The sequence below is a fragment of the Sturnira hondurensis genome, unplaced genomic scaffold (assembly GCF_014824575.4).
Source record: "Sturnira hondurensis isolate 20B ecotype Veracruz unplaced genomic scaffold, ASM1482457v3 Scaffold0002016, whole genome shotgun sequence".
Taxonomy (NCBI): Eukaryota; Metazoa; Chordata; class Mammalia; order Chiroptera; family Phyllostomidae; genus Sturnira; species Sturnira hondurensis.
In genome coordinates this window covers 683,982-704,300 of record NW_028074647.1, presented here as the reverse complement: position 1 = coordinate 704,300, position 20,319 = coordinate 683,982, and positions in this window count along the sequence as shown.

Sequence of the window (20,319 nt, the reverse complement as noted above, 5' to 3'; positions counted from 1 at the left end):
CCCTAGTCCACTGTTGGTGGGATTGCAGACTGGTACAACCACTATGGAAAGCAGTATGGAATTTTCTAAGAAAACTAAAAATGGACGTGCCTTTTGACCCAGCAATTCCACTGCTAGGAGTATATCCTAAGAACCCTGAAGCACCAATCCAAAAGAACCTATGCACCCCGATGTTCATAGCAGCACAATTTACAATAGCCAAGAGTTGGAAGCAACCTAAATGCCCATCGGTCGATGACTGGATCAAAAAACTATGGTACATTTACACAATGGAATTCTATGCTGCAGAAAGGAAGAAGGAGCTCCTACCCTTTGCAACATCATGGATGGAGCTGGAAAGCATTATGCTGAGCGAAATAAGCCAGGCAGTGAAAGACAAATACCATATGATATCACCTTTAACAGGAATGTAAACAACAAAACAAACAAGCAAGCAAAATGTAACCAAAGACAGTGAAATACAGAACGTGCTGACAGGGTCCAGAGGGTAGAGGGGAGAGAAGCACAGAGTAAAAGGTGGTGGACTCACATGAATAAGTATGAAAGACACATGGACAATAACTAAGACGGGGGGCGGAGAGGGGAGGGGGGTGGGGAGCACTGGGGGGGTGCAGGGCTGGGAATACAAGAAAGAAAACTGTACTTGAACAAGTTAAATAAATTAAAAAATAAAAATAAAAAAAATTTAAAGAAAGAATGAAAAAAAAAATTCCATTGTGTAAATGTACCATAGTTTTTGGATCCATTCATTTACTGATGGGCATCTAGGTTGCTTCCAACTCTTGGCTATTGTAAATTGTGCTGCTATGAACATTGGGGTGCATAGGTTCTTTGGGATTGGTGTTTTAGGGTTCTTAGGATACAATCCTAGCAGTGGAATTGCTGGGTCAAAAGGCAAGTGCAATTTTAGTTTTCTGAGAAAATTCCATACTGTTTTCCATAATGGTTGTACCAGTCTGCAATCCCACCAACAGTGGACCAGAGTCCCCTTTTCCCCACACCCTCTCCAACATTTGTTGTTTATTGCTTTGTTTATGACAGCCATTCTGACTGGTGTAAAGTGGTATCTCACTGTAGTTTTAATTTGCATCTCTCTGATAGCTAGCGATATTGAGCATCTTTTCATGTAATTTTTAATGCCACTTATTGAATAAACTGTTTTTATACCATCATATGTTCTTGCCTCTTTTGTCAGACACTAATTGACCATGTAAGTGTGGGTTTATTTCTCTGCTATTCTGTTTCATTAATCTGTGGATCACTGACTAATTAGTTTGCCCTCTTCTATCTGCAATCTGATATTAAACCTAGTTAGTAAATTATTCCTTTCAGTTATTGAACTTCTATTTTCATACTTTCACTTTGTTAGGACTCTTTATCTCTTCACTCATTAAATTCATGATTTAATCTAATTCTTTAAATACACTTTAGTTCTTTGATCATTTTTATAACAGTGGCTTTAAAGTATTTATTTGTTGAATGCAAAGTTTGGGCCATAGGTGGATCAGGTTCTATAGACTTTTGTTATTGACCATGAATCACATTCTCCTATTTTGTTGCATGTCGACCAATTTTTTAAAATTCTGGTGAATATTTTTATGCCATATTTTAAATACATTGGACTCTCATTTTTATCAAGAGTATTGATTTCTTTTTAACTACTGGCCTATCATGTTAAATTTCTGTTAGCTTAGGTTTACAGTTTGGTAGGTAGATATATGGAATTCAGTGTTTTCCAAGATCTTCCTACTTGGTGGAATTCAACTTCCAAACTTTGTATCCCCCAGTAATTTTTGTGAAGGTTTAGTCTTAGTTTTTGCTGTGCAGATCTAGAGTCAGCCATAATGTAGTTCTAGTTTTTAAATGAAAAATAACTCTTGGTTTTTAATTTTTTAAATTCTTGTTTACATTCATTATTATGTTGTATTAGTTTTAGGTATAGTTCTTAATCTTATGGCATAGTTATTCTTTCTGATGTCTCAGCTCAAGATGTTACTTAACTGTTTCTAATGATTTTCTACTCTGGCTTGGTCAGATTTCCTGTTTCCCAGCACCATTTGAGCTGTAGTATGCCTGTTCTCTTCTCACCCTCATAGCAGCTGTTCTCTAGTAAGCATCAGACACTCTCACCCAGAACTTTCACAGGACTGTCAAGAACTCATGGGATATTCAGGACTCAGACAACTGGGTGCCCTCCCTCTACGCAGCTCCTCTCTTTTCAATGCCCTGCCATGTAGATTCCAGCCATTTAATCTTCCTTGAATGCTCATTTTCCCCCTTCTCAGTTCATTAGGACCACTGTGCTCTGTTTGGATTCCAGTCCTCTTCACCAAGTTTGGGAAATTGCCTTCAGCCATCATTTAAAAACTGTTGCTTTATATATTTTATCTAGTTTTTTGATTGCTTATGGAGAGGAGGTTAATCTGGTACCAGTTTACCCATCATGGTTGGAAACCTCATTATTTTTTAGTCAATTATTTTCCTACTAGTTGAATACTTCTGGCCAGGCATATGGGGTGTGATTCTGAATCTTTCAGTGGTCTACTTTTAATATACTTATTATAACTTTATAAAATTACATGTATAAGGCCAGAATTAGTGAGTCGATGGTAAGGAAACTGTTAGTTATACTTAGTATAACACCATGAAAGTCCATCATTTGTGCTTTTAAAATATTTATTTATTTATTTATTTATTTATTTATTTATTTATTTATAGAGAGTGAGGAAGGGAGGGAAAGAGAGAAGGAAAAAACCATCAGTGTGAAAGAGAAACATCAATTGGCTGCCTCTCATATGTACCCAAACCAGGGACCAAACCTGCAATCCAGGCACGTGCCCTGAAAGGGAATCAAACTGGCAACCTTTCGCTTTGCAGAATGATGCCCAACCAACTGAGCCACACAGGTCAGGGCTGTGCTGCTGTTTAACACTTCATCAATTAGCAGTTATTTTTAATACTGGTTACTTCTTTTCATTATGCTTATCATTTCCCTTCACATTACTGGGCTTTCTCATTTTTTCATACAATTAATATTTATTGAACCTTTACTATGTAATGCACTCACACACACACACTATACTGTTACTGTGGATATAGAGATTAAATGCAATCTTTCAAGAAAATCAATGTCTACTGAGGAAGACAGACAAGTACATAGTTTATTAACAAAATGCTCAAGTTGTTGGAATATTTAGTATAATATCTAGAAACTGACAAATAAGAAAATATTAATGCCTTTCTCACTTATGTTATAAATAATCTGTTAATCTAATTATTACTTGACGTCTTATTTTTCTATCAGCCCATGCTCAAACTATGTGTTTTTCAAAAGCCTTCTTAGGTATTTGTTTAGCATTTACAAACCAATCCCCTTAATTCTTGCTACATTGAATAACCTAATATACATTTTTTCAGAAGTAACATTTTAGACACAAATATAAATTGTTTTAAAAAGATCTTTGTGATCAAATCTTATAAATATGTAATCACTTTAGTAGGAAAAATTAAATATAATTTCATTGCTCCTTTCCTTGTGTAGGAAAAATAGAGCCATTCATTCAACACACAGTATGTTTTATGATTAATTCACAATTAAGGACACTATAGTTGGCTTCCCAAAGTGTACAGTGAAATAAAAGGGATTGAGAGAAAGCACATATAACATCTAGTCCCCCTTTATTGAAGGCTATGGGTTGGAATAGTTCTATTTGATGGGTTAATGCTGACCTATAAAAGTAGAGAAAATAGGCCAGGGAAGAAGGGGTATGCCTGGTGGAGAGAAATTGAAGTGTGATTGCTATAGAGTTATAAAACTGCTAGACCTGATCAAAGAGAGAAAAGCCAAAAGGGTTCTTTCATGTGCTGGAATAGGAAGTTTCAAAATATTCCTATGAAAAATAAGCAATGATCTTGCTTAACTGCTAACTGCATTTCCTGGTGACTTTTTCTGTCCTTTTATTCCAAAATCAGCAGTTTACAGGTTCATGAAGAGAGAGAAACTTGTTAAAACCACTCCTTTGACTTTTTCTTTTCTCCCTCTTTCCTGCACACTGTTCCAAGTCAACCAATAAATGAAAAACCCACATGGTAACGTCTTAGCTCATTAATGTGAAGGGAAATGAGAGGCATATTGAATAACAAACAAGTAACCAATCTTAAAAATAGCTGCTAATTGATGAAGTGCAAATGACGAATCTTTCATGGTGCTATATTTAGTACGATTGAGATTCATCTATAAAAACTTCATTTTAGAGGAAATGTAAAAATTGTGCTTTAGAAGAACAAAAAGCGGACTGTTAAAAATGAAGAGCAAATGGCCCTGGCTGGTGTGGCTCAGTGAATTAAGTGCCGGCCTGCAAGCCAAAGGGTCACTTGTTTGATTCCCAAACAGGGCACATGTCTGGGTGTCAGGCCAGGCCTCCAGTAGGGGGCATGCAAGAGGCAACCATGCACTGATGTTTCTCTCCCTCTCTCCCTCCCTTCCACTCTGTGTAAAAATAAATAAATAAAATCTTTTTTAAAAAATGAAGAGGAAATGAATGCAGAATATCCAAATACTTGAGAAAATGATAGGACTATATTCTCAGCTACCATCTATTCCTCTTGTTTCTCAGACTTTTTATGTTACAGCATTCAGGTTTTCAATACATTAAACATAAAATTTGCACTAGATCAGTAGCAAATATTTAGCATCAGTGAAAGAAAAAAATGACTGTTTCTTTGTTTTGGGGGGCATGGGGAAATACAAGAAGGAAGAAAATGAATCCCTTTTCTATTTTGATTGCTAAATTTCAATGCAAGCAACAAGACTAATGTTTGTGGACAGAAATGCTGTGAGTAACTGCTTAATCAAAATATTGAAGTAGACTTTTTAGATATGTTTCTATATAGTTTTTTGTTTTAAGATTGATTCGGTGTAAAAATTTGTGATCTGTGGAGCCAGCCTACTTGGGTTCACATCATATCACTCCCATTTGTTAACTTATCTCTGTACCTCAGTTTATTTGGTTTATGTTTTAATGGGCGGGGAGTATCTTCCTTTTACCATAGTAAGAATAGAACCAGAGGCATGGAAACATGGAACAGACTGAAAGTGACCAGAGGGGATTGGGGAGGGACATAACAGTGGAAAGAAGGGGAAGGGACTAGTCAAAGAATGTGTATGACTAACCCATGGACATGGACAACAGTGTGGGAATTAACTGTCGGAGCAGAGAGTGGGATGGGCAGAGGAGGGCAAAGGGAGAAAAATTGGGACAACTGTAATAGCATAACAACAAAAATGATTTAAAAAGTAAAAATAGGAAATTATATATTTAAAATGATTAACATAATGTACATCTGAAACTAATACAAAATATTAAATGCAAACTATAATTTAAAATAGTTAAAGACATAAAATAAAATGACTGACATAAATTTTGGCATAACAGTAGGTGGCAAATAAATGTAAATTCTGTTATTCACCAAAATGAAAACTCCATAGGGGTATAAACTGTACATTATTCATAATTGTGTCCTCAATACTTTCACAAGTACCAGGCCCATAGTAAATGTCAAATGAATGAATAAACACCAATCCCCCACTGCACAAAATCATATGGAAACTGGTAATATTAATAATGGTGTGGGCTGTTGTTAGTAAATTCTCATCAAAAGCAAACACTGTAGTCAACAAGAGTCCTGTGTAGGAAAAGTTTACTCTGGTCTTGCTCCTGTGTCATGCAGGTGCTTTAAGTACAATACCTGACCACTAGAGGACAGAAAGCTAGCCACTGCATCTGACAGCAAACCTCTTGGGAAAAATGAAGGGCATATGGTTTGGATTTTAACTGTTGGGGGGGGGGGTTCTTCTTTAAATTACTTCATTTTATCAATGATACATAATAATGTCTCCAGCCCTGGCTGGTGTAGCTCAGTGGATTGAGCATAAGCCTGCGAAATAAAGGGTTGCCAGTTAGATTCCCAGTCAGGGCACATGCCTAGATTGCAGGCCAGGTGTCCAGTAGGGGGCGTGAGAGGCAACCACACATTGATATTTCTGTACCTCTCTTTGTCCTTCCCTCCCCCGCTCTCTAAAAATAAATAAAGTATTTTTAAAAATAATGTCTCCAATATGTAGTGTGTCTCTGGAAATGTTTTTCTTAGATACTATGTTAGTTGTAAAATTATTGGATACTGCAGAAATATTCACGGAAGGCATTAAATTTCTTTTTTTCCTTTCATTAAAATGTTAGTATGTCAATTTAATCTTCACTGAGTAGATTAAAAAGTACCCATAAATATGATGATACTGCTCTAACTCCTTGCACTTTTTAATCCCTTTCTTACTTAAAGCAAATACTCTTAAAGAATACAAACATAAATTAAAATTTTATAATTCCGGACTTCTGTTCAGGATGGAGTTGTAGGTAGACACGCTTTGCCTCCTTGCACAACCATAGAAAGAATTACAACGAGATCTCAAAAACAAATAACACCCAGAACCACTAGAGAATGGAGCTGTATGAAAGTCCAACAACCAAGGATTTAAAAAAGCCACATCCATACAAATGGGTAGGAAGGGCAAAGTTGTGAAGATGGAGTGGAGAGTCGGTGTGGCTCTGAAAAGTGGTGAACCCAACAGCCCTACATTCATGTGTGGTGGATAAAAGTCAGAAGGGATACCCTAGGAGCAAATGATCCCATCCCCATGCCAGACTGCACAGCCCAGAGTACCAGCACTGGGAAGATAAATCCCCATTACCTCTGACTATAAAAACTAGTGGGGGTTGGGACAGTGGAAGAAATTGCTGGATTATCACTGCTTAAAGGGCCTGCAATACTTAGTCCATATGCAAACCCTATGGAAGCAGCTAGAGGGGTGCCAATTGCATATGAAAAGTGGGTGAAGTGACTGGAAAAGGGATGAGCTCAAGATGGAGCTCCAGAGGCTAGGCAGTGGTGTTGTCCCCTCTCCAGCCAACCTTCCCACAAGCAGAGCAGCAGAGCAGTGAAGTGGGTTGCTCCGCTCTGACAATTACCTAGAGCTCCACCCCACATAATTTATAGATGCCTTTTCTACATATGCCACACTACTAACACAGAGAGTAAGAGCAGCTCTATCTAATACACAGAAACAAACACAGAGAGGATGCCAAGTTAAGGAGACAAAGAAATGCAGCCCAAATGAAAGAAACAAACCCCCAGAAAAAGAATTAAATAAAATGGAGATATCCAACCTATCAGATGTGGAGTTCAAAACACTGGTGATAAGGATGCTCAGAGAACTCATTGAGTATGGCAAAAAAATAGAGGAAGAGATGAAGGTTACACAAAGTGAAATAAAGAAAAATATACATGGAACCAACAGGGAATCAACAGTGTTGATTTGTTCAGGATTCAAATCAACAATGTGGAACAAAATTAAGAAATAAACATTCAGGGGAGAGAGATTAAGATGGCAACAGAGTAGCACAGAGGCAATCCAGCTCCTGAGCACCTGGTAGAAAATCCAGGCAGATCTACTGAGGAACAGCATAATCAACCAACAATTCAACAGCATTTATGAAAATAAGAGACCAGAGAGTGTGACGGAGGAACCAGACAGCTGCAGGTCGGCGAGGACTCCCGAAGGCAAGTGATGACAAAAGCTGCGGCGCCCACAACCTCCGAGGCAGTGGGCTGTGCCCATGGCCTCCGCAGTGGTGGGCTGCGCCCAAGGCCTGATACATGAGTAGAGACAATAGGAGGCGGCAGCGACCTCGGCCGGTGGGTGAGTATGGAGGAGAAGCGAGAATCGGTGACCTCAGCCTGCCGGGGGCATCAGTGGGAAACAGAGGCCCTATCTGGGTCCAGTGCCAGGGCACCTGTGGCGGAGGGAACTCTGGAAGCCCAGCACCCGGTGGGTCTACAACAAACTCTGTGGGAGCCGTGGGAGCCATGGGCCTGCTACAGGGTCCATGGGAGAGAACTGACTCCCTCCCTCCCCATCTAGGCAGGCTGGGTAATACCAGGCAGAGAGACCTGTGGGCTTAAGTTTACATAAAGGGTGGCAGGGGCAGAAGGCACTGTTCAACTGCGGACTCTGTGGTCGCCAACCCACCAGCCCGCCAGCCTGCCAGCCCAGGGGATTTGAGAAGGACACTGTCGTTGCTGGTCTTTTGGGGATTGGGCTGGGCTGACAGGCAGGCTTTGTGAGAAGCCTCTATTGGAAAGTGAACTGAGGTGTTCTGCGACAGGAACTTGCCTCACAGCGCAACCAGCCCAGCAGCCTTCCAGGGGAGTGGGGGTGGAAACCTGGGTCCCACCAAGGGACTGGGAAGGACAGTGCAAGATATCCTGGGACCCAGACAGCCTGCTAGGGGTGCGGGCGCCCACATCCCAACCCGGTAGCCTGAGCGCATGCACACAAGGGTGGGCGCCTGCATCCCAGTGCACAGAGAGGTCCTGCTGCACCAGAAAAACCAGTTTGGACAGTTTGAAACCCACAAGGAAGGATTTTTTTTCTTTTTTTCTTTTTGGTTTTTGTTTGTTTGTTTGTTGTTTTACAACTCCTATTCTAACTAATCTTATATTTTTTAAACTGTATTGTTGCTCTATCTTTCAATACTTTGTCCCTCATTTTTCTTTTTGTCTGGTTTTAGTTCTTCGTTTTAGTTCTTCTTCCTTTCTTCACAAAATTTTCGTTTATTCCTCCTTTCTCCTGACTTTTTCTTTGTATGTGTGTGTGTGTTGGATTGTTTGTTTGTTTGTTGCTTAGTTTTCCTTTACCCACAAGAGACACAAATAACTGGGAACTGCGAGAGGACCACGGTGGGACCTACAGAGGGGGCATCTCAACAATAGTGACACAGAGACAAATTTCACTTCACTATAGCAGAGAAGCCTCAAGTTGCTGCATAGTGTATTATTATTATTATTTGCATTATTCTCACTTCTTTTTTACTTTAATAATATCTTCCTATTCTTCCTCTTTCTGTACAGGTTTCTTAGTCCTGGCTGGTTATATCGTACTATTAGACAGATTTCCCCTGCACTTTCCTCCACAGTGTATTGCTAATTTTCTAAAATTTACGCTACTTGCTTTCCTTTGGCATACTACCCAAGCTCTATAACCCCCATTCAGACAGATCACATAGAGTCTGTCATGTGAATGTGGCTCTAATATTATTATAAATAACAGCTGTTCTATACAACGGTTAATACTTCACAACACATCTCTTGGACCTTGGACCACCTGACAGGTTTCTGAATTCTATTACTATAGTGATTAACTCTATTTGCTCAAATGCTACACCTAGTTACAAACCTTTACTCTCACCTTACCTCAAAATCTGACCACACGCAACCACACTGCTTTCTAGATACAACTCACAAGCCTCCCCTTCCTAACGAGAGACTTATCTTCTGTCCATCCTTTCTTATAAGTGGCAAGCTGGGTCAAAGAGTATGGTTCACACTATACATAGCCTAAAGATTGTTTATTTCTTCTCTACCAACTGTGAATGTAAATAACATACAATACTCTTCTGCTGTCATAAACCATTTTGCCTCCCCCTCCAACTGATCACACATGCAAAAAAAAAAGGAGTAAGTGGAAGCGGAGAACACCAAGATACCTGCAGGAGATGGCACCACTGAATTTCACAGGTATCCTACCACAGAAATTCACACCATAAACCCAGGGAACCAGAACAGATCAATTTAAGAAGCTGAGGCCAACAAGAAGAGCATCACAAACAATGGGAAGACAAAGAAACAATCCCCAAATGAAAGAAAAGGAGGAAGTCTCAGAAAGAATGTTAGATGAAGTAGAGGCAAGACAACTATCAGATATGGAATTCACAGCACTGGTTATCAGGAAAGTCAAAGAGCTTACAACCAGCTACCAGAAACTACAGGGCAGCTACAATGAACTCTCCGCAAACTATATCAACATGAAAAAAGAAATAGAAACCATCAGCAAAGGCCAACAGAAAACTAAGAATACAATTTCTGAATTGAGGAACACAGTAGAAGGTATGAAAAGTAGGACTGATGAGGCAGAAGATAGCATCGGTGAGTTAGAGGACAGAGTAGAAAAATTCTCCCAGACAAAGCAAGTAAAGGAAAAGAGACTGAGGAAGAATGAGGAGAGATTAAGAGAAATGCAAGACAATATGAAATGTAATAACATATAAATAATAGGAAAACCAGAAGGAAAAGAAGAAGAACAAGGCATAGAAAACCTATTTAAAAGAGTAGTAATGAAAAATTTTCCTAATTTAATGAAAGAAAACACACAAATCCAGGAATCACAGAGAGTCCCAATGAGGTGGAATCCAAAGATGCCTACTGCAAGACACATCATCATTAAAATGGCAAAACTCCAAAACAAAGAGAGAATCCTAAGGGCAGCGAGGGAGAAAAAGGAAGTAACATGCAAGAAATCCCCAATAAGGTTGGCTACTGACTTTTCAATGGAAACATTCCAAGCAAGAAGAGAATGGCAAGAAATGAGAAACAGAGGCCTACAACCAGGGCTTTTTTACGCAGCTAGGCTCCCTATCAAGATAGAAGGCCAAATAAAGAGCTTCCAAGACAAAAGAAGTCTAAAAGAATATGCCTCCAACAAACCAGCTCTACAAGAATTACTAAAAGGGCTGCTTTAAGAAAAGGAAGGAAAAGAGGGAGATGGAGAGGAACACAGGTACATAAATGGCAATGAATAAGTACCTTTCAATAATAACTTTAAATGTAAATGGATTAAATGCACCAATTAAAACACATAGAATAGCTGAATGGAAAAGAAAGCATGACCCACACATATGCTGCCTACAAGAGACCCAGCTCAAGTCAAAAGACCATCACAGACCAAAAGTGAAAAGATGGAAACAAATTTTCCAAGCAAATGGACAAGAAAAAAGGCCGGGGTAGCAATCCTCATATCTGACAATATAGACTTCAAAAAAGGGGCCATATAGAGAGACCCAGAAGGTCACTTCATAATACTAAAGGGAAAAATCCACGAAGAAGACATAAACATCGTAAATATTTATGCACCCAACACAGGAGCACCCAAATATATAAGAAAAATCCTAGAAGACTTCAAGAAAGATATTGACAGCAACACAATTATAGTAGGGGATTTTAACACCCCACTGTCAAAAATGGACAGATCTTCCAAACAAAATATCAACAAAGATATTGCAGCATTAAATGACACCCTAGATGAAATGGACCTAACTGATACATATAGAGCCCTCCATCCCAAAGAAGCTAAATACACATTCTTTTCAAATGCACATGGAACATTTTCAAACATAGAGCACATGATAGGATACAAAATGAGTCTCAACAAATTCAGGAAAATAGAGATGATACCAAGAATTTTCTCTGATCACAAGGGACTGAAATTGGAAACCAATCCCACAGGAAAAAACCCAAAATACCCCAAATCATGGAGATTGAATGGTATGCTATTAAACAACGAATCGGTCAAGGTTGAAATCAGGGAAGAAATTAAAAAGCTTCTGGAAACAAATGAAAATGAACTCACAACAACCCAAAACTTAAGGGACACAGAAAACACAGTCCTGAGAGGGAAGTTCATAGCAACAGAGGTTTACCTAAAGAAAATAGAAACATTTCAAAAAAACAACCTAACCCGACACCTGCAATAACTCAAGGAACAACAACAAAGACAGCCCAGAGCAAGTAGAAGGAAGGAAATAACCAAGATCAGAGCAGAATTAAATGACATAGAGACTAAAAGCACAATTGTAAGGATCAATGAATCCAAGAGTTGGTTTTTTGAAAAGATAAACAAAATAGACAAATATTTAAGTAGGCTCATCAAGAAAAGAGAAGACCCAAATAAGCACAAATCAGAAATGAAAGAGGAGAGATTACAACTGATACCACAGAAATAGAAGGAATTGCAAGAAATTACTATGTAGAACTGTGTGCCAAGAAATTTGAAAACCTAGTTGAAATGGACAAATTTCTAGAAAAATACAATCTTCCAAAACTCAATTAAAAAGAAACAGAAAACCTGAACAGGGCAATAATAGCAGATGAAATTGAAGCAGTAATCTAAAAACTCCCATCACACAAAAGCCCTAGACCACATGATTTCACAGGAGAATTCTACAAAGCTTTTAAGGAAGAGCTAACCCTTATTCTTCACAGACTATTCCACAATATTCAAAATGAGGGAAAACTCCCCAACTCTTTTTATGAAGCCAGCATCATCCTAATTCCAAGGCCAGATAGAGACACAACAAAGAAAGGAAACCTTAGGCCAATATCGCTGATGAACATAGACACTAAAATCCTCAATAAAATATTGGCAAATTGCATCCAACAATACATCAAAAAGATCATACACCATGAGCAAGTGGGATTCATCCCAGGGATGCAAGGATGGTTCAATATTAAATAGTAATAGTAAATCAGTAAATGTACTTCATCACATAAACAAAAGCAAGGAAGAAAACCACATGATCATATCAATAGATGTGGAAAAAGCTTTTCATAAGGTACAACACCCATTTATGATAAAGGCACTCAGAAAAATGGGAATAGAGGGAGTATTCCTCAACAAAATAAAGGCCATATATGAAACACCTACAGCCAACATCATACTCAATGGGCAAAAACTAAAACCTTTTCCACTAAGATCAGGAACAAGACAAAGTTGTCCACTTCTACCACTTCTATTAAATATAGTATTGGAAGTTTTAGCCTCAGCAATTAGGTAAGAAAAGGAAATAAAAGGCATCCAAATCGGAAAGGAGGAAACATAACTGGCATTGTTCGCAGTTGACATGATACAGTACATGGAAAATCCTATAGCTTCTACCCCCAAACTGCTCAAACTAATAAATGAATTTGGCAAAACAGTGGGTTACAAAGTCAATATTCAGAAATCAAAGGCATTTTTGTATACTAACAATGAATCAGCAGAAGCAGAAATCAAGAAAAAAAATGCCATTCGATATAGCAAAAACAAAAATAAAATATCTGGGAATAAACATAACCAAGGAGGTTAAAGACCTGTATGGCGAAAACTACACAACACTGAAGAAAGAAACCAAGGAAGACACAAATAAATGGAAACATATATCATGCTCATGGATTGGAAGAATTAACATCATCAAATGTCCATACTACCCAAAGCAATTTACAGATTCAATGCAGTACCTATTAAAGTACCAATGGCATATTTCACAGACCTAGAACAAACACTTCAAAAATTTATATGGAACCATAAAAGACCCTGAATAGTAGCTGCAATTTTGAGAAAGAAGAACAAAGTAGGAGAGATCACAATACCTGATATCAAACTGTATTCCAAGGCCACTGTCATCAAAACAGCCTGGTACTGTCATAAAAACAGGCATATAGACCAATGGAATAGAACAGAGAGCCCAGAAATAATCCCAAATCTCTACAGTCAATTAATATTCGACAAAGGGGGCAGTAACATAAAATGGAGTAAAGATAGCCTTTTCAACAAATGGTGTTGGGAGAACTGGACAGCTACATGCAAAAAAATGAAACTCAAGCACCAACTTACACCATACACCAAAGTAAATTCAAGGTGGATAAAAGACTTAGATATAAGCCATGAAACCATTAAAGCCCTAGAGGAGAGCACTGACAGGAAAATCTCAGATATTCCATGCAGCAATATTTTTACGGATACATCTCCTAGAGCAAGGGACATAAACGAAAGAATAAACAAATGGGATCTCATCAAAATTAAAAACTTCTGCATGGCTAAGGAAAACAGTATCATGAGGGACTTCCTCCAAGATGGAGGCATAGGTAGAAACACTGTGCCTTCTCCCACAACCAAGTTTGAATACAACAAAGGTTTGGAGAACAAAGATTCAGCCAAAGAACAGAAAAATTGAACTATAAAGAAGTCTGACAACAACGAACCATTCAACTGGACAGGTAAGAGGGAAGAGCCAGCAGCAGGGTGGAGACGGGAAGAAAGATCCCCTGACCCCAGGCACCCAGGCAGCTCTGTGTCAGGCTGACCCAGTGAGGGGTTGGGGCCGCACGCTGGCTGCAGGCACACATTCGCGCGTAGATACACCAGCAAAGGAGTGAGCAGTAAGACAGACTGCGCAGGCCCCAGTGGGCGAACCCAGCAGTGGGCTGACCGAAGTCGCACATTTGCGTGCACTGGGACAGACCGAGCAGCCCGCGGTGGCGGCAGGAGGCAGCAGAAAAGGCCCGCCATTGCTGTCCTTTGGCCCTGCCCCCACATACAGCGTCACAACCCAACAAATGAGTGCCCAGGCCCTGGGAACCCCTAGGGCTCTGCTCCTCATACATAACAGGCACAAACAGTCGAGAATATAGCTCAAGAAGAACTCAAAGCCCCAGAGCCGATAACTCTAAGTGACCAGGAAATAGCAAACCTCTCAGATACACAATTCAAGAGGCTGGTGATGAGGATGCTCACAGAACTGGTTGAATTTAGCCACAAATTAGAGGAACATATTAAGGCTAAACTAATTGAAATGAAGGGATGCACAGGAAACAAATAGTGATGGAAAGGGAACTGGGACTCAAATCAAGGGAGTGGACCAGAAGGCAGAAAAAAACATCCCACCAGAAAAGAATGAAGAAACAAGAATTCAAAAAATGAGTAGAGGCTTAGGAACCTCCAGGACATCTTTAAACATTCCAATATCCGAATTATAGGGGTACCAGAAGGGGAAGAGGAATAGTCACAAGTGGAAAACTTATTTGAACAAATAATAAAGAAGAACTTCCCCAATCTGGCAAAGGAAATAGACTTCCAGGAAGTTCAGGAATCTCAGAGAGTCCCAAAGAAGTTGGACCCAAGAAGGAACACAACAAGGCACATCATAATTACATTAGCCAAGATTAAAATGAAGGAGAGAATCCTAGAAGCAGCAAGAGATAAGGGGACAGTCACCTACAAAGGAGTACCCATCAGACTGTAAGCAGATTTCTCAAAAGAGACCTTACAGGAAAGAAGGGGCTGCAAAGAAGTATTCCAAGTCATGAAAGGCAAAGACCTACAGCCAAGATTGCTCTATCCAGCAAAGCTTTCATTTAGAATGGAAGGGCAGATAAAGTGCTTCTCAGATAAGGTCAAGTTCAAGTTCATCATCACTAAGCCCTTATTATATGAAATGTTAAAAGGACTTATCTAAGAAGAAGAAGATACAAATATGAGCAGTGAAAGGACAGCAAACTCACAGTTATTAACAACCACACCTAAAACAAAAGCAAACTAAACAGAGGGCTAGATCAGGAGCGGAATCATAGAAATGGAGATCACATGGAGGGTCAGCAACAGGGGAGGGGGAAGAGTAGAAGGGGAGAGAAGGTACAGAGAATAAGTAGCATAGATGGTAGGTAGAAAATAGACAGAGGGAGGGCAAGAATAGTAGGGGAAATATAGAATCTAATGACCTTGAGACACATGGACATAGACAAAAGGGGGAATGGTGGGGGAGGGGTGTGCAGGGGGGGAATGAAGGGGGAAATGGGACAACTCTAATGGCATAATCAATAAATTATATTAAAAAGAAAAAAGCAATGGACTTAAAACCAATCACATCAATCAATAACTATATTAAATGTAAATGAACTATATGCTATAATTAAAAGGTATATTTCAATCCGAAAAGAAAAGAATAGTATAGGACAGAGAGAAGCCAAAGTAGTTACATGTATGACCTATGGACAGGAATTAAGTGGGGGTATTTCTGGAGGGAAGGGGTATACCAGGTGGAGGGGGGGAAAGGGGAAAAAACTAGTATTACAGCATAATCAATAAAGTGTACTTTAAAAAGAAAAAAAGAGAGCGGTAATGATAAAATGAAAATAAAATTTTATAATTCATCCATAGTCAAGTAAACAACACAATGAGGAGGGAAAGAGAAAGCATAAGCTCACAGTAATTTATAATTGTATAAAAATACAGCAGAGACCTTATTTAAACAGGAGCAGAGACAATGGGCAATCCTCCAACATGTATACATTGTACGGGTGAGTGAACTCTGCTCTTTGTAATAGTGAGAGTCAGCCAGCTGAGCCTCTGAAGATTACCATGGTGATTAACATTTGGATTTTATCTGAAATTCATGGCATTTTTACCAAAGTTATAAAAGGGTTTCCTCTTTCCCTATGCTTTCAAATCCAGTGGCAAAATAAATGTTTCTGTCTTTCCATTATATAGATATATCTGTAACTTACTAATAAAAGTGTGGTTAGCTTTCTGATTATGAAATTCACTTATTTAGGACACTTATTTATAGTCCCACTGCAGTGGATAAAAAGACAGGCATTGGAATTAGGGAGACCAAGAATGAAAATCCATATCTGTCATATATGAACTTCAAGAAATTCCTTTGTCAATAGAAACAGACTTATAGGTACAGAGAACTAACTGATGGTTGTCATATGGGAGGAGGTTTGGGGGACTGGGTGAAAAAGGTGACCAGAGGGGAGGGGGATAAGGGTGGAAAAAAGGAGAAGGGACTAGTCAAGGACCCATTGACATGGATAACAGGGTGGGGATGGATGCGGGAGTGGGGAGTGGAGGTAGAGGCAGGGGATGCTGACAAAAGGGGACAACCATAAGAGAATAACAATAAAATACTAAAAAAAAGTAAAGGGATTAAGAAATACTAATTGGTAGGAAATAGTCACTGGGATGTAAATAGAGCATAGGAAATATAGTCAATAATACTGTAATGACTATATGGTGTCAGGTGAGTGCTGGAAATATCAGATAGAGTACTTTGTAAAATAAATGGTTATCTAACTACTATACTGTATACCTGAAAGTAATACAAACTAATATCGAATATAAACTGTAATTGAAAAATAAAATTAGAAATGAAGCCCTGGCTGGTGTAGCTCAGTGGATTGAGCGTGGGCCTGCAAACCAGACAATCGCAGTTCAATTCCCAGTCAGGGCACATGCCTGGGTTGCAGGCCGGTTCCCTGCAGGCCAACTCCCAGCAGGGGACACACGAAAGGCAACCATACATTGATGTTTCTCTCCCTCTCTCCTTCCCCTCTAAAGATAAATAAATAAATAAAATCTTGAAAAAAAAATGAAATCACTTTGTCTTTATGTGCCTCTGTTTCTTCACCTGTAAAATAGGAAGAGCAATAAATACCCAGATAATGTAAGTTTAAAGTATTAAGTGTTAAATCCTCTTTTTATTCATTCTAATCCTATTCATAAAGAGGCAGAGAGAAGTGAAGGTTATAAATATTTTTTTAGTTTTAGATATGTGAATTTTTATATTCTTTTGTTAGATACTAGTATAATTAATTATATTTCACTACACACATGAGACTTTTCCAAATAGTAGAGAAAGTATTGAGCATTGTCACTGCATTTCAGGAGAAAAACAACACACTTACTATAAAAATATATTTGCCAAAATGATGAAATGTTATTTTTTATTGCAATATAAGTAATAGACTAAAGTAACTTTCAGTGAGCAGAAAATCTAGCTATGTCACCTGGTGTAAAGAATTATACTTATCTTGTTTTAGATAAGTGTGATGGCTAGGACCTTATCCTGTCTTTCAAAACTATGTGCCTATGTGTAAGGGAAATGGGAATGACTAAGCTCATTTAGATAGGCACAGAGTTGCCTGTCAATCAGTGACCTAAATTTTCCATCAGTACCAACATAACAGAAGAAACTGACCTCTTTCATTTTAGGCTGAATTAAGAACCAGAAGCAAATATGAAACTATTAAATGTACAAATGAGTTTAGTGGAAATGCAAAAACTGAATTGTGAAACAAAACTGACTAGAAAATTGCTACCTCCTTATAGAAGCAAGAGTAACAAAAATAACTTAATTTTTAAATAGTTTTATTGAAGTATAATCCTTGTCATAAGATTTACGAATATAGAAAATTCAATGGATTTTACTATATTCACAGTGTTGTACAACTATCATCATTATTCAGTCTTAGAACCTTTTCATCAACCAAAAAAGAAAGACTGTAATCATTAATCTGTCAATCCCCATTCTCCCCTTATCACCTTCACCCCACAAAAACCACTATTCTACTTCCTGTTGCTACAAATTTGCCTATTCTGGATATTTCATGAAAATGAAATCATACAATATACAGCCTTATATGTCTGGCTCATTTCATTAGCAAAATGTTTTCAAGGTTCATTCATATTGAAGCATAAATGAACACACTATTCCATTTTATCACCTAATAATAATTATACAGATACACTGAGTTTTATTTATCATTCATCATTTAAGGGGTATTTGTGTTATTTCTACTTTTATTTTTTAATCCTCACCCAAGGACATTTTTTCATTGTTTTTAGGGAGAGGGGCAGGGAGAGAGAGAAGTATTGACTGGTTGCTGCCTGTACACTCTGGACCAGGTGCCAAACTGGCAACCTAGGTGTGTGCCCTGACTGGGGAATCAAACTTGCAACCCTTTGGTTATGAAACAGTGCTCCAACTAACTGAGCCACACTGGCCAGGGCTATTTCTAATTTCAGGATCTTATTAATAATGCTGCTATAAACATTCATGTATATATTTGGCCATATTTTTTCATTTCATTTAGATATGTACCTAGAAGTGGACTTCCTGGGTTATATGATACCCATATGTTTTACTTTTTGAAGAAACTGTCAGATTGTTTTTCCAGCTGCACCATTGTACCATTTTACATTCCCATGAGCAGTACCTGAGGTTTTAAATTGCTCCACATCTTCACCACTTACTATCATGTCTATTTTATTATAAGTATCCTAATGGTTGTGAAGTGGTATCTCCTGATTTTGACTTGTATTTCCCTGAAGAATGGTGATATTGGGCATCTTTTCATGTGCTCATTGGCCATTTGTGTATCTTCTTTGGAGAAATTACTATGAGGCTCTTTAACCAATTTTTAATTGGGTTATTCGTCATGAGTTACGAGTTCTTTATAGATTCTGAAAATAAGCCTTTTATCACATGTATGATTTGCAAATATGTTATTTCAGTCTGTGGGTTATTTCATTTTCTTGATGATATTCCTTGACACACAATTTATCAATTTTTGACAAAGTACAATTTATCAATTTTTAGGAAATTTTATGTTGCCCATGTTTTTGCTGTTTTAGCTAAGACACTGTTGCCTAATCCAAGGTCATATGATTTATTTCTATGTTTCCTTCTAAGAGTTGTATAGTTTTAGCTGTTACATTTAGGTTGTTGATCCATTTTGTGTTCATTTTTGTATCTGGTATAAGGTATGTGTTGAACTAGATTCTCTCACATGCAGGCATCCAGTTGTCCCAACACCATTTATTTAAAAGACTATTCTTTTCCCATTAAATGATCTTGGCACCCTTGCCAAAAATCAATTACTCAGATTTCTGAGTTTATTTATAGATTCTCAATTATATTTAATTGATTTACGTGTCTACCTTTAGGCTAGTACCACACTAACTTGATTTGTAGCTTCGTAATAACTTTTCTAAGATGGTTTTGCCTATTCTGGGTCCCTTAAATTTCCATATGAACTTTAAGGACAACTTGTTAATCAGAAAAAATAAAAAGCAGCTGGGACTTGGATAGGAATTGTGCTGAATCTGTAAATCAATTTGTGGGTTATTGTCATCTTAAAAATATTAAGTCTTCTGGTCCATGAACACAAAATATCTGTCCATTTATTTAGCTCTTTAATTTCTTTCAACTTTATAAGATTTAGTATCCTAATTTTGTAGAAGGAAGATTTTTATGGGGTAGTCTTTGATACTCACCCAACTCCTATCATACTGTGATGCTTCTCTCTGGCATCCGTATTGTCCCTTGGTTTAGGTCTTTTTTGTCTTCTTGGAAAATATAATAGACTTAATATTCAAATGGGCCTGGATTTAAAACCAGCTCTATCACTTAAGAACTGTGTGACCACAGCAAAATTAGATCATTTTTTCTGTGCCCCAATATCATATTTCTTAAAATAGAGAAAATGCCTGCTTCAGAATTACTGTAAGGGATCAATAAGTATTAGAGAATGTCTGCATGGCTTCTGGCACTCAATAAATGCTACTCTTCTTTTAATGCCTCACTCCCAAACAGAATAAATATTTCCTTAAGATGAGTGCCAATGTATAATGGAAAAACCAAACACTTATGCTGTGTTACTTTACTAGGTAGTAGGTATATTCACTTTCTTAAGATGGTAGTCACTTAAAGAATTATTTGAGGGAGATTTTAGGAAGATGCCTTTCAAATCATATACTATAGGCCATTCCCTCCACGACTGAATTAAGTGTTTACTACACACTTAATTCTACTAGGAATTATGGACATG